We start from the raw sequence: 6,461 nt of genomic DNA, 5'->3' as shown, positions 1-6,461 counted from the left end.
AACTATCTGGATAAATACTTTAGTCCAGCAGGTCAGCAGGATAGTAACACGGTGCCGTTTTCTTGATGAGCTGATGCCCCTCAAAGCTCCTCAGGACGACTTTTGGATGACTACAGAAATTATTTTAAAATTGTGGCTCCCCGTAGAAGAAGTTTGAGACTCTGCAGTATTGTGACAGCGCTGAGACGAGGGCCAGTGACAGCGACAGGGTGAGAGTCTGATTGAATGGCAGCAGAGAAGCGTACATCTTTAAATTCCTCATTATCCACTAACACACAGACACCACGTCTGCTCCTATTCCATTACTTACTCCTCTGTATTGTCATGCTCCGAGAATTCAATGTAGTACCTTTTATTGTAGAAAATGAAAAATGTCATTTTCCCCTTCTCTCACTCTCCCCCTCTCCTAACACTAATTTAAAATGTCTCATCTCCCTCTGCGTGTTCAACAGTCTGATTGCCTCAGTGCTGAAGAAAGAGGCCTAAGAGGAGGAATCCCCTCTCTTTGTGAAAAGGAGTCCAGGTGGGAGCTGAGGAGGAGGAGGAGGAGGAGGAGGAGGTGGTGGAGGAGAATGGAGTGGGATGATTCATGAAGGCGAGAATCTGCAGCTTCATCAGAGTCGGTCAAGCAGGACAGCTGCTGCTGCTGACCTCCCGAACTAGCGGAGAGACCCACACCTTCAAGGACTAAAGGTCTTTTTATTCTTTTCCCTCCAGCAGTCACTCTGCCCTCTCTCCCTCTGTCGTTCTTTCTTTTCTTTCTCCACCACTTTTTCACTCTCAGCTTATTGCAACAGCGCAGGGTCAGGACTTAACCTCCCTGAGAAATAAAGTCCTTCAGGTCTGCAGAAAAGGACAGTGATGAGGTGCCTGAAATGCAGCATACATGAATGTATGTTTATGAGCGTCCCTGGATGAATACGTTATCTGACGGAGAGGTAAACAGAAAGATAACTGTGGCCTCCATCAAAAAAACCAAAACAAAACAGCAACAGACACTAAAATAGTTGCACCAGTCTTTAGAAAAGCGTGTTTTTTCTTTCTTTGAAGGACCATATACTGATGACTTACATTGTAAATTAATTATTATGATATATATGAGACACATTCATTACTCTGACCTAAAAGTTGGGTCATCTGAATTCACACTGGTTTACCCATCACTATATATCAAATTCAAAACTATTCAAAACTATGTTTTTTTTTCTGTTTTGTGTATTTTCACTTTTTGATTCTGGTTCCTATAAATATGTTCTTTATATAAACCTAATGTTCTATATATTGGTACACATTCTTTATATTTACCTATTATGCTTTTGTTTTTATGTCATATTTCTTATTTAATCTATTTATCTCGTAATTATATTTTACTTTAGTTACATAAGTATATTTTAGCTTTTTAAACTACAAAAATATGCAAAATGTTTAATTTTTATTTGTATAGGGCCTTATAAAATGTATAATTGTATTTTGATATTTATTTTCCATTTAGTTTTGCCAATAAGACTACAACAAAAAAAACAAAAACACCATTTCCTTCGGTTTTTGCAGTTTGGTTTGCACCAAAAAGTTTAGCAAGAAAACTTACGAGAAGGGGTTTTATTCCAGGGGATTTTTTTTTTAATCATTATTTAGAGAGATCTGTTTCGGACAGGTGCCTGGAGACATACAGTATCAGGGATTAAAGATATTTACTGACTCATGGTCCAGTGTTTCAGGCTCATTCACAAATGTATCTAAACTTACATTTTTGTTTATCTGGCAATAAATACAAATACATTCATACAAAAGTATCCAGCTGCAGCAGTACAGATGGAGAGACCTTTGTGTAATGTTCTCTTTCCTAAAAGTCTCCAGCCGGTCTCCACAGACGCAGTGTTCCACTGCCCTCCAGTGGACATCTGCAGAACTGCAGGTCTGATGCATCTAGAGTGATGAAGGATTTCTTATTTTATCCAAACCTGAAATATGGGAAACATTTGGATTCAGCCACGGATTAGATCAAGCTGCTGGGAGATGGGGGTCAGTGCCTTGCTCAAGGACACTTATATTACACTTACTATAAATGTATTCTATTGGACCATAGAAATCTATTATCTAAGACCGTGTGATGCATGACAACTAGTTTAAGATGCTTCTGAATAGAGCATGCACTATTCTTGTTTTATGTTATATCACAAATATCAGAATTATGAAATTACAGAATATGATTTTTAAAATCGACCACTGGATGATCACAGTAAATTAACAATATTCTTTCTAGGTTTTGTGAAGGCAGTAATGAAACTATGAGACTAAAAGGTTGAGATTTAAATGAATAAGGCCTAGTTTCCAACTTTACTTACTTGTCTGTGTTAAAATTAATTAAATCGGAGCCACTGTTATGTATGTGTGTGAGGTGAGCCAACCTCTCAGTAAGGCAAAAGTAAAAGATATGAGAGTTTGTGGAGAGATGATTATTGGTCTTATTTCTGCTCTTTTGTCCTCTCTGCTGCAGACTGAAAACCAAGGTTTGCTTTTTGGTTACTGAAGCCGAATTTGTGATTTTTTTTTTTTTGTCTTCACAAAGGGGTTTCAATTAGTTGTTAATCATTCCCTTTAAAGCTTAAATATTAAGTTCTTGGTTCTTATTTTCAACAAATTTTATAGTTATTTTATTGGATATGGTCTGCAGGTTGATGAGAAAGGTCAACAAAATTCATGGTTGAAAAAATTTGGATGTACATTATTCATTACTCGTTTTATTACTATTATGAGATGACATCAGTTTTCACTGTATTGTCATTCGTTTTTTTGTGTTCTCTATTTTCCTTCCTATCCAGTGTTTAACAGCTGTAACTGAAAGCGCAGAGAAAAATCACACTACAATCCATAAACCGGTTATTTTTTGGACATAATAGCAGCAGAATAATCCATGTGCTCAGTGATGCGTCTTGCTGGGGACCAAAAACTCCTCCAGTTCCTTTTTATAGGACTAATGATGACCCGCGGAGTGAACACTCAGCTGGACGACTCCAGGATCTCCTGTAGTCAGTATTTATAGAGATTAAGATGTCAGGCATCTGAGACAGAAAGGACAGGATCAGGAGTCTGTGTGTACAGTATTAGATGAAGAGGCTTCTTTACTGCCTGTATATTAGTGGCTAATCTGCCCTAACAAGATAGACTGGGACATGTAGCCTCTCTGCTGCATCACTGATGATGGAAGCAGTAATGATGGAGGAGAGGTTGGCAGCTAAGCCTAAAGTAAGCTACTTTTGCACGGGGCGACGCACGGCTGGTCGCACAGCCACTGGTGTGTGTGTGTGTGTGTCCAGTTATTAAATCAAATATGTGACACCAAGTAGCTTAAAGCACCAATAAGCCATAAGGCCACTTTGGGTTTAATTTGCTAAGTTGAGGGATGAGAGACAACAAGATGTGTAAAGGCCATCGTATTTTTGGGCAACGTTGCTTTAGATGATGGATTTTAAGGAATGGAAACATACAGCTGGGTCATGTTTTACTATTAAACCTAAATTGACTGATTTTGTGGCCACTGGGGGCCAGCGCAAACAAGTTGAGAACACAATATTGACATATCATCACCTTTTACGCTCATTGTTAGTAAAGAATTGCTTTTTACACATAAAGCAGTTATGGAGCAACATTATGATTCATTAGTATGATTCGTTTAGTTTCTGGCTCGCTGGCAAATTTAAGTCCAATATTCATTCTCTTTTACCTGTTTTTGGGCTCGACCAACTCCCAAGAGAAAAGTCTGACTCTTTCACTGCTAAACGCTCCACTATGTTCACCACAGTTCATCATTTGCAGTCTGGTGTTGAGCAGGTAGTGTTCAGTGAGCTTTTTCGAGCTTTTTCACTGAAAACATTTGCTTTCACATTACACATTTTTATCTCATACATTCTTAAATGCATAAATATCAATTAAGTATGTCAGTTTTTATAAAAGGTCAAAAAGCCTTTCATTATTGCTCCAACTCTAATTAAAGGTTCAGTTCATCCAAATCACAAAACAAGCAAAACGTTCTCACTTGACAAAACAATCTTTACTCAAGGTTCACTTACTGTTCTGCAGCTTCCCTAAAAGTGTATTGTGGGGTATGACAATGGAAGGTTTAACTATCTACAGCTTTATGACAGCTGAGAAAACTTCCAACTGCTGATGAGTACCATGTGATTTGGTCAAAAGCTTAGCAAGTTGTTTCCAAGGTCAACAATGAAATTTCAAGTTCAGTTTTCTCATTTATTTATCTTTCTAGTCCACTCCAATACAATGGAGGTCAACGGATTTTCATTTCTGTTGCTCACAGCATCGAAAAACGTTTCAAGTTCTGCAGCGACGTGTCTCTCCAGAAACCAGGTTCCAGACACTCTACATAATCCACAGAACTCATTTTTCAACAGTTTTCACTAAAATACTGTCTATCAAAGAAAGACTTCGTTCTTTATACAAAGTTGTGACAGTGACAATGCTGTGAGCACAGCAAACAATATAATATTTACCTTAATTGTATTAAGGTGAAGAAAATCACAGGATTATTTCCAAACCTGGGCCAACAAAACTATCTGCGTGACTGGATACCACCAGACTTAAGTGAGAAAATAATGAGGTTCCTTTTGTAATTTGGGTGAACCGACCTTTTCATGGTAATCCAGATCAGTGACTTGTGATGTTGCTTTTTATGCTTTTCACTTCTGAACTGTTCCCAAAAGGTTCTCAGTGAAGTACAGGTCTGGTGAATGTGGGGAGGAAAGCCACACCGGCCAACAGCGCTCGCTCTTCCTTGGACTTCAAACAGGCCGACACACAGTGGCTTCCATGCATGTTTAGGATCAATATCCTGCTGGAAAATGAATCCTCTTCCTAACATATTACTGAGCCAGAAGGGATAGCATGTCTCTGCAAAATACAGTGTTATTTCTCTCTCTGGCAAGTGTGTGGCTGATCCTCTGCAAGTCACTTGAAACAGCCTCGTTGCTGGATATTTCCACCACCAAGTTTGAAGTTTTCTACACTGTTGCATTAACTAGATCATGGCTGTGTCCTCACGTTATCTCCTTGCAACTGTAAAGTTAAAAGTTTGACTCCTAACAACAGAATATTCATGTGACCTTGGATGCTGATGCTGCCCTCTATAAAGATGTTTGTGTGACATAAAGACTGATTTATTTTAAGCCTAAAAAATGAGCCACCCTACACCTGCTGAACAGGGCTAAAAAAAAGAGAGCAAAATATGGCTCATAATTTGTGGTTTTTCAACACGTTGTGGAGCACATGATAAGGGGGGAAAGAGTTTTTATATGGCGGAGTAACCTGTTGGAAATATTCGTCAGTGAGGTCGTTTATCCAGGGAAATTCTCCTGAGTCAGACTGACAGGTTTGCAGAAATACTGAACTCTGCCACACTGAGAAGCCACAGCATCTCAGCTCTGTTTTTGTTTTGTTACACTCTTTGCTGAATTTTCCCAGTACAATGTCCTTGAAACTGTTGATTTTTTACAAAGGCAACAAACTATTTTCTGCTGAATTGGAGCGAGCTGTGGGAGTGTGATGTGGTTGCTTTGTCAGCCATGTTTTTTAGCTTGGAAAAAAAGTCTTAATTTTACCTAGAATTCATGGTTAGGTAGTTCTATCTTAAGATAATAAAGCTTTTAGCAACAGATGAATTTAGACGTCTATCTGAAGTCTATTAGTTAGATCTAAATCACCGCAAAGTCTGTCTTTGCAAATCACTAATGAGAATTTTGCTGCAGGGAAGCGTCTAGCATCAATGTTAACATTGTGTTTCTGTCCTGTGAAAACCATGCATCTCCAAATTTGATCATTCTGATAAATATTCCTTCATGAGGTGAGAAAAATACTTCATGTGCTACTTCTTGTGTTACATAAAAAAGTAGGAAAAAACCCAGTAGACTATCTAAAAACTACATTGTCAAAAAGCTGAAGGCAAGATTGTTTTTAGCTCATGAAAAGCCGACAATTTGGATATACATGGTTTTCACAGGACAATGACAAGAGCACAATATTGACGTAGTAAATTTCTGCTATTAGTCATTTAAGGACTGAGAAAATATGATGTATTTAAAGTTTACATGTTGAAAGAAATGTGTTGATATAAACTTTGAGAAGAAAATGTTGAGTATATGAGTATATCATGAGTAAACGTCTAAAAAGGTTTTATTTTCATCAGTTCTAAATAATATAGTCTTGAATAAGAGCATTTGTTTTTTCATGAGCTCAAACTGTTTTCCTGCCTGATGTAATGTTCATCTTTGTTACTTCTAAGCTTCCAGATTAATAATATTTTCTGTGGCATAAACAGTACAACTCTGTGAGGGATGATGCATCCCTGTTAAACTAATTAGGGAAAATACTGATGTGCTATTATCTGTACTGAGGAAAAGATTAATATCCATAATTTGGTTCCAGTCTCTATAATCCTTTCAGCAAGTGTG

This window comes from Thunnus albacares, chromosome 9 (genome assembly GCF_914725855.1).
Source record: "Thunnus albacares chromosome 9, fThuAlb1.1, whole genome shotgun sequence".
Classification (NCBI taxonomy): domain Eukaryota; kingdom Metazoa; phylum Chordata; class Actinopteri; order Scombriformes; family Scombridae; genus Thunnus; species Thunnus albacares.
Note: the sequence above shows the minus strand (reverse complement) of the source record.